Here is a 9,080-nt window from a genome sequence, read left to right as displayed (position 1 = left end):
TATTGTGCCTGGCTTTTTCCTCTACCAAAGCTTAAAGTAATCAAATTATGATTTTGCCCAGGAAAATTGCATGATAGGAGAGAGAACTAAACCATCTTCTCCAGCACCATGACAAGCACGATTTGTGACTTCCCTTACCTGCTTTTATCTCATTATAGCTCCACGGAAGTTTCAGGAGTTTTCCAGCAAAGGGAACAGCCTTTGCTTACAGAAAGTGCCAATGCCTCATTTCATTTCGGACAATAATCGGGGGAGGAGATTTGGAGGTTTGCACAGTGAAGGCAGTGTGAAGCCTGCTGAATATTTAGCATTTTTAACTTGGGTTGCAGTAATTTTTGCCAGTTCTTTAGAACATTTTCAATTATCTCAGGATGAACTGTGGGCTGATCATTATCATACTAAAATCTTGAACCTTGCCCAATACAATTGATGTGTGTCTATAAGTCTGTGCTTTGTCTAATGTTCTGAAGTGTGATCTTCCAAATAGCATCGTAGAGAAGGAGTACCAATGCTTTTCAAATATATGGATATCTAACATTGCTCTTTTAAAATGCTACCTTTCTATTGCTGCAACACATCATTAAAAGGCTGCAAAACAGAGAACTAAATTAAGTAATATATGCCTATAGAACATCCAGTAAAAATGCTAGGCAATTTTATGAAGAGATTGATTTAAAATGCAGAAAGAGGTTGTCTACGGTATGTGATACTACCAGTAATTATGAAGCAGTTGGTGAATAGTTCAGTTTTATACTTTACCACTTTCATCTACTGTTCAGATAAGCCCCTTCACACATGCTTAGAGAGGCACTAGCAGCAAAGCCCATTGCTTATGACAATACAACGGGTGCTGCCCCCCACCCCAGGACAGGCATTGGCAGGTGCCTTGGAAGGTGGGGGGGGGGGAGGAAGCACTGGCAGGGAGCCCTCCCCTCATGCTGCCAGCTGTAGAGTGTCCACCAAAGCCTGCAGAGGCCTCAGCGGGCATTTGGCAGGGAGCCACCAAAGGCCAGCTGAAGCCCCCAGTGGGGACCTGGCCTCTCTGGCTGCCAGCTGCAAAAGGCACACTGAGCCCTGTAGAGGCGGTGGCTGGGCTTTGGGGGGGGGAGGCTCTGGTGGGCAATGCAGCCCTCATCCCGCCACTGCAGCAGCTCCACCAAGGCCTAGCAAGGCTGGGGCCAGAGTTGCTCAGGGCAGCAGGAGCACTGGGTGGGGCCTCCCTCCTCCCTCTCCTCACCCCAACCCCCAGGGACTGCTGCCCTCCCGGGCAGGAATCATACAGGCAGGCAAAGCTCTCATGGGTCAGGGACCTTAGAGAGAAGTACAAGGAGGAGGTGGTGGTTAGAGGTGGGGAACAAAACGTGATTAGCTGCCCATTGGATGGACAGGCAATCCAGTTGTAGGAGGGAGCATGCAGGGGTGGGAAAGCCACCCTGAGTGGCAGCTAAGCCATGAGACCAACTCCTCCCACCAGCCCTTACCAGAACTATATGGTGGTACAGATTAGTATTCTTTGAGCTTAAGGCAATATACAGCCAATATTGGTCTTGTAAGGATAACTATAAGAAGAAATTAATTCCTATTTTTAATGGGACTGTGATGCCTGGTTTTTGAGCCATGAACTATCAAAAGCTTTTAGGCAACAAATAAACCAGTTTATGAGGTCCATGATGCAGTAGCACACACATACACACGCATACACCCACACCAGTATGCTAGAGAGACAAAACTCACAGGGGATCTCTCACTGACTCTCTTCTACCTGCCCTCCAACTTTTCTAAGAATTGGATTTATGGGGTCCAAGCTGTTTCTCACAAGAAGATGACCCCTGGAAAATGCTTTCTGGAGTAAAAACAAACCCATTGCAAGGAAGAGACATCACACTAGCAGAGGATCTCCCTATTATTCTCCTCTGCATGCCCTTCAAGTTATGTACAGACTGGACTTAGAGGATCCATGTTAGGGCCTCCTCAAAGAAGATACCCCCAGGAAAGTGGTAGTGGGAGAAATGGCAAGAGCAGTGTATCGAATGGACCCAATGCAAGCTACACACACCAAATGCACAAGAAACCTCATCCTGCCGCCTGTTTTGAAGTTTGGCAAACTTTTTGATTGAACAGAGATAGTCTCTCTGAAAAAGTATCAATTCATGAACCACCATAAACTGCTGGAAATTTTATGGAAAGTGTGTGCCAGTTGACCTGTCACCACCATCAGATCGTAAGCCATTAACCTGTCAAAATTTGTCATGAACTTTAGTTTGTTAGTCAGTTTGTGCCCATCTCCATTTCTGACTACCACAAGGTTCAAACTCCCATTTGGCCATGAACCTCAGAGTGACCTTGTGCCAGGCATTCTGTTAGCCTCCCCTACCTCACAGGGAAATTGGAAAAGCAAACAATGTACGCTGCCCTGAAGTCTTTGGAAGAGTGCTGGGATTAAAACAAAAAACAAAAAAAACCCAGTCTGCTAGATAGCCTTGTCAATGCGTTCTAGTTTCCTTCGGAAAATGGAGAGATGAATGTTGATATTTTACACTATACTTTAGTCAAAATATAGTATCCCCCATATATTCAAACAGGATTCAGTCTGAAAGGCTCAACTGAGTAAATCAAAAACTGCTCCCAAGTCAGATTGTGTTAGATTGCCTGTAATAACATCATGGAATGTAATAGCTTAATACTATATCTTCTTTCTTTAAGTATTCTTCAGAGGTGACCAATATGATTTACCATAAGCTGAAAAGCACTGTGAACAGCTATTGACATTAGTTCACATTTTGGAATTTGCTGTCCTTCTATAGAATATGTGCTTGGTAGAAGATTTAGAAAAAGTTAGAAAATTCTGTTTGACTTAGAGCACTTTGGACACCTGTACTATTTGCAGAATATATAAGGAGTGATTTATAGAGACAAGAGGATGGAAGATCCAGGAAAAATTGAACGCATTATGGCAAAGATTGCAATGTACCTTCCAGATGTAAGTGAGTGAAAATGATCCAAATTAGGGTAACAGACAAAGTAGCCTTGTCGTGTCATATTGATTTTTTCTTTCAGACACTTTTTGCTCTCTTAGCCAAACTTCTAAGAGGGATTGGGGATTGGGGGTGGACTCCATTTCTATACTTAGTACAAAAGAGTAGTTTTCTTCCAACCAATACATGTAGAAATTCTGTATTAGGAGTACATTATGTCAGCGTTTCAAAGGGGAAAAGGTGCACAGAGTGACATAAATTACTTCCAGTGTACCATATTTTCCCAACTCCCTTGTTATCGTCATTTGCTACGGCAAAAGACTGTGGCACAAATAAAATCCCAGACATCGCCTTCAACCTATAAACACCAGTCATTTTACCCCATTTTCTAAATGTACTGTCAAAGTACCTTGTGCATTCTGTTCTTGATTTATCTGTCATTATTCAGTCTTCACAACACCTCTGTAAGGTAGGTTAAACTAACAGAAAGTGACTGGTACGAGGTCACTTGGACAGCTTCATGGCAGAGGTTGTTTTCAGTCTTGGTGTACCAGACCCTAGTACAACTCCACAGTGTTGTGCTTTCAGAATTAAGGCAAACCTCTGCAAAAATATAAGCCCAATGCACCATTGCGGAGCTTCTCTCAGTACCTTGAACACCATTAGAAAAGAGCCTACAAAGGTTAAAGGTAAAGGTAAAGGTATCCCCTGTGCAAGCACCGAGTCATGTCTGACCCTTGGGGTGACGCCCTCTAGCGTTTTCATGGCAGACTCAATACGGGGTGGTTTGCCAGTGCCTTCCCCAGTCATTACCGTTTACCCCCCAGCAAGCTGGGTACTCATTTGACCGACCTCGGAAGGATGGAAGGCTGAGTCAACCTTGAGCCGGCTGCTGGGATCGAACTCCCAGCCTCATGGGCAAAGCTTTCAGACAGCTGCCTTACCACTCTGCGCCACAAGAGGCTCTTCAAACAAAGGTTACCTACAAAGGTTACTAGTGCAAAAATGGTTTCACTGGCCCATCTGCTTGCACATACCTCTTGTGGCCTTAGGGGTGTGCATTCAGATCTACTTGAGCCAAAAATATCTTACCAGTATTTTTGATAGATCTTGGCATCCCAAATGTATCCTGGTTTTCTTGGAAAAACTGACCAAAAATTCCTGGGGAAAAATCCTGAATGTATTCAGGAATTAAAGCAAGCACAGAAGACTGCCCAAGAATCAGCAGTGCTGGTGGGGAGCAGACTGTTCCTGCTGGCCTGGCTCGGGGTCATATTATGAAATGGATTTGAGAGGGGAGACAGCGTATAAATGTATAGGCCGTGATTTGGAAATCAGGAAACTGAACATCTGACAAAGTGTGAAGGTGACCTTGTATAAATCCAGTAGAAGAAACAGCTGTGAGAATTAAATAGATCTCTTGTTTTTCATAACCTTGTGCTCATTCACACATTGGACTGCCTTTTACTGAATCAAACCCTTGGTGCATCATGGTCAGTTTTGTGTGCTCAGGTTGTCAGCAGGTTTCCAGAATCTCAGTCATGTTAACTACTACCCGGAGATGCCAGAGATTGAACCTTTTACCATCTGAATGCCAAGCAGATGGCCTACAGCTGTGTCACAGCTCCAACCCGTGGTCACAAGTAGGATTGCTAGCTCTGGGTTGGAGATGGAGCCTGAAGAGAATGGGGTTTGGGGAAAGGAGGAACTTCAGCAGAGGACAATCCCATAGAGTCCACCTTCCAATGAGACATTTTCTCCTTTTGATCTGATCTCTGTAATCTCAGGAGAGCTACACCTGGATGTTGGCAACCCTAGCCACAGGATCACAAGTGATCTGGAACTTACTCTTTGCTTCACACCCAAAGGAAGGGTGGGGAGATGGTTTGGGAACATAGTCTGGAAAAGAGAGGGTTAAAGCAATGGTTGAAAATAATACGGTAGCTCTGTGCATCAGTGACTCTAATAAAAATTTCTCTCTGACTTTCCACCTGCAGAAACCGCATATTACTTGCTGGTTCAAGGCTTCTGCTAATGCCCAGTAAGAGAATGCTGTTGACTAATGTGCAACAATCAAAATAAATGCCTAATGAACCTTGAAATGAGCCTTCCTACTGGAATCTGTCCCCATACCTGAAAATATACCCCTATAGTTCACACACCAGTGCCCACTGTATATGGAATAGAAATGACTATTATATCACTTATATAAATAACGGATGCTGGAATAGATCTTTGGAGAATGAATCTGAAAATTAGGCTGTAAAATTAGATGGGTCTTAATATCTCAATGCATTTGGAATTATTATTATATGGCAGACTTTCTGGGAATTATGCCTGTCTGGTAGATTAAAGATGGTGATGATATCCTGAGGCAAGATCATAGGAACAGCAAATTGAATTGGAAAGGACTGAAGGTCACCTAGCCCATTCCCTTTTGCATTAGCAGGACTGCCATCCACTAACCTTTGTCCCACATGTAGTGGTGAAGGCACCGGACTCTTTGACAGGGGAGAGCCAAATTCAAATCCCCCTTCGTATGTGGTGCTTACTTGGTTATCTCTCATCCTAGCCCTCATTTTAGGATTGTTCTGAGGAGACACTGTAGCTAAAGAACTCCTTGAGGAGGTATGTGTGTAAAAATATGACAAAAATGTATATTAATAATGTTACATGTTTCCTCTTTCCGTGAGTGGTGATAAGTTCCAGGGGCAGCTCCATATTGTACACCATATTGTAATTCTTCACCAAGTAGTAGTTTACAGATATAAGTAATCCATTTCTCTAAAACTGTACATTTACAGGTGTGTTGATCTGTACAGTCCAAATATTTTTCATCTCTTCTTCAAATCAGGAGCACTTTGTAAAGTGTGAGTCTGCGATTCCACGTACGATAACTGGAAATTATATTCACGTAAAATCAATGGTATTTATTTTCAAGTCATATATCTGAATGGGATGCCAGTAATAACTTCTACTTTGAGTGACCATGACTTAAGGTATCAGATTGGGGGGAAAGAACAAGTACCTTAACAAGAAGCCCCGGAGAATTAACAAAGGGGCCATTGCTGCCGCGGGGAAGAAGAGCGGCCCGAAGAACAAGACGGGGGCGGGTACTACAAGCCCCAGCATTCATCGGGGCAGGACTGCGCACAGGCGCAGTCGAAGAGGAGCGGGGCTGAGCGGGCGCCTTTTAAGGAGCCGTTTGTCTCGGCTCAGCCTCTTCCCGCTCAGACGGCCCCGGGAGCGCGTCGCGAGGCAGCGGGAGTGATTTGAGAGGCCTGCTCTCCTCGCGACGTCGGGGACGCTCGGCAGCGATCGCAAGGCCGGGAAAGGGGAGCGTTTGGAGCCCCTTCCACCCTTGACGATCCGGAAGAGTTCGGGATCGGGCCGCGGCTAATTCAAAAAAAAAAAAAAACCTCTTTAAATCACCGGGGCTTTTGATTGAGGAAATGGGCCCAAAGGATCCCCGGGGGGGAAAGCCCGGTGGGAAAGGGAAACAGCCGGCGGCACGATCCCGCGGTGGGGGAAATCAGCCCAGACGGGCGGCCGGGCCTAGTTCACAGAGGCCTGAGAGGGGAATGGAGACAGCCCCTTCCGCGTTGCCAGGCTCCGGCGCGGCCTATGGGACGCGTGGTGCGTCTAGGCGGGAGGCTGGAATGGCTGCTGCTAGTGCAGTCACTCAGGGTGAAGGCAGGCAGATGAGGGGGAATGAGTGTTCTCCTCATCCGCATGTCGGTCAGCCCATAGTGGGTAGTGAATTGCATCCACCATTGAGTGGATCTGGAGGGGGGAATGGATTGCCCCTCGTGCAAGCGCTGGATCCCCATCAGTTTAGGGATGGGGATTTTGGATTACCCGCTTCAGGGACAGGGCCTACAAGAGTGGGTAACACAGGGCCAGTGTTGGGCACCCCTGTCAGAGGGCCGACGCCCGGATACGACCCCAGGTTCCCCCAGGGACCTGGAGGGGCAAGAACACAAGGTCAGGATGGTACAGGGCTGGCTTGGTGGCATGACTCCCAGGTCCCAGCCAATCTGTATCCATCACAAAATATTATGCTTTCAGGCTCTCTGGCCAGGAGAGATCTGGCACCCTGGGGGTCAGTAGCCCAGGGAGGAGAGAACTATGCACCTGGATATGCTACTGGTGTAGTTGGGGCCCCAATGTCACCTCACTCAGTGGGTCTGATACCCGGTGGACATGTTCAAGGTAGTGGCTCTTATTGGTTGCCTATGGCTTCTGCAAATTCGGTTAACAGACAAGGGGTACAGACTGGTTACAGTTCTCACCGTTTGTCTGATTTTCAGTCTTGGGGCAATATCCCGGGGTTGCAAATGCATTCTGCTACGGGGAATGCTTATCCTTTACCCCAAGGACCTTCTGGTTCTTTCAGTCAGGTGGCCATGCCAGGGGATACCTGGCGACCCCAGGGCATGGGGATGTCGAGGGGATATACGAGTCTGGGAGCGGGCCAACAATGGCACACGCCGAATTTAGGGGTACAACACGTTCCTCCAAGTCAGAGTCCAGCAAGGTGCACTTCAGCTGAGGTCCCAGCTGCGATTCAACAGCGGGTGCAGGCTGCTGGTAACGCAGTCGGCTCTGCCACAGTGCAGCAGGCTCAGGTTAGTGCAAGCAGCAATGGCTCTATTCCGGGTCATCAGGATCAGGCTACTGTGTCGACCACAAGTAATGTTATCCCTCTACAGGGTATGGCTAATGCAGTTGCTACAGGCACTATTACTTCCCTGCAGGGCTCGAGTAATACTATACCTCAGCAGGGTGGGGTTAATATGGTTGCTACAAGCACCATTCCATCCCTGCAGAGTCAGGTGGGTCAGGTTGGCACAGTTGCTATAAGCACCATTCCCTCCCAGCAGGGCCAGACTGGTGCGAGTCTTGCGGGTGCTTTGGCTGCGGGTACTTTGGCTGCTCCTGGGGAGGCGCAAGCTGCAGGTTCAGAGCGAAATGATGCAGACGCGCATCAGAACAAAAAGAAGAAGGGGAAGAAACGCTCTAAGGCTCGGCATACGTCCAGTACTTCGGGTGAGTCTTCTTCTTCAGAAGATGAAACTTCTGAAGGACAGAGGGATGGTTCCTACTGGCTTCAGGGTTCATTGGTCCCGGGTGTACCTATTTGGTTGATGAGCAGGCGTGATTCTTCTGACACCTACTATGCTGAGAAGCTGGGGACTGGCCCATCACCAAAACCCCCATTGGGTTACCCCACAGGCGAACACCCCCCAGGCACCCATTTAACCAGGAAGGTACGGGAGCGATCTCTGGACGGTTATTATGTTGACGTGTTCGACATGGTACCTCCAGAGGGCGATTCCCCAAGAACGGGTCCAAAAAAGAAAAAGAGGGGTTCTGTACAAACTGAAAGATCCTTCACCAATTGGATGAGGGGCTATACAGAGTTCATGCGTCTGGTTGTAGGGGCCTACCCGGAGAGGGGTTGGCACCTGGTTAGCCATTTAGCGCATGTTTTGGAAGCAAAGTCGCTATCAGGTGATGATGCAGCCATAGCATACGACTTGTTGGCTAGGGAGCGAGCATCGGGCAACATCCAGGCACGGTGGGACCTTAAGGATCACGATGCCTGGATTGTTAAGGTGGGCCCATATGTTCGCAGAGCAGAGCCGGATAGACGCAGGCAGGCAGGCAGACGTGAATTTAGAGGCACTTGCTGGGAATATAATCGGGGCAATTGTCAACGCCGCAGGTGTCGTTTTGACCATTCCTGTGAGGCATGCGGTGGGTCACACGCAAAGAGAGATTGTGACAGGTCTACAGGTAGCAAGAACCCCTTTCGAGGGGGCCGGCCCTCTGCCAAAAAAGGGGGAGGGTCGGGATCAAAGCCTGATGACACCACCAATTGAAGTTCCTCCGGAGTTACGGTCCTTGGCAGCGACCCCCATTCGGCTTCCAGTGTTACTGGCACTCCTGACGCGGTACCCGAATAGAGAAGCAGCGGACTATCTTGCCAGAGGATTCTCTGAAGGCTTTAGGATTCCCTTTACCGGTCAGAGGGTGGCCACAACCTGTAGGAATCTGAAGTCTGCGGTCCAATTGCCGGGTGTCCTTGCTGCTAAGATAGGT

Source organism: Paroedura picta, chromosome 2, assembly GCF_049243985.1.
Source record: "Paroedura picta isolate Pp20150507F chromosome 2, Ppicta_v3.0, whole genome shotgun sequence".
Classification (NCBI taxonomy): Eukaryota; Metazoa; Chordata; class Lepidosauria; order Squamata; family Gekkonidae; genus Paroedura; species Paroedura picta.
This window is presented reverse-complemented; position numbering follows the sequence as displayed.